The sequence below is a fragment of the Atta colombica genome, unplaced genomic scaffold (genome assembly GCF_001594045.1).
Source record: "Atta colombica isolate Treedump-2 unplaced genomic scaffold, Acol1.0 scaffold41, whole genome shotgun sequence".
NCBI lineage: Eukaryota > Metazoa > Arthropoda > Insecta > Hymenoptera > Formicidae > Atta > Atta colombica.
Window position 1 is genome coordinate 1,928,046 of NW_017259520.1, and position 751 is coordinate 1,928,796.

The window sequence follows — 751 nt, forward strand, 5'->3', positions numbered from 1 at the left end:
GATTGGATAGATAAAAAAATTAATGAACCAAATTCAGCATGTCTACAACGATTTAAGAGACAGCAACGAACTTGCTATTATAAATAAATATGGAAATAATGCCAAACAGTATACGACTGTGCTTACAAGTAAGGAATTAAAACATCTTTTTATTTCTTTTTACGTTGGAAATTAATCAATAAAACTATTATTAAAATTTTTACAACTAAAAAATATCTATTTTAATTTATATGAGTCAAGTTAGTATTTGAATATAAATGTACCAAAGAATAAAAATGCAAGCCAAAATGCTGCGTAAATAAAATATTTTAACTGTACGTACTCATAAGTATAATATAGTTTAAAAAACAAGATTGATATTGCAATAACAAATATGTGTTACTTGAATATTGTATAATTTGAAATATGAAATAATGGTACCAAATATATCTTAGAATTTTTCATATTTAATAAAGGAAATATAATAAATATATAGAATGTTCCGTTTTAATTCATCACCTTCAAAAACTTCTTTATTATTGATTTCAGAAAAATGTTTTAAATAAAATTATGTTTAATAAAGATTAATTTAATTTTCGAGTTCATTATATATTGATTTAACTTGAAAAAAATTCACATATAAACTATTTTAAAATATATATTATATATATTTATAATAACATAAAATTTTAAAGAGTTTTAAAAAATATATTTTATATTTAACTTTTCATAATAGTGAGTAGTGATTCTTATTTGTAGCATATCTGTATGT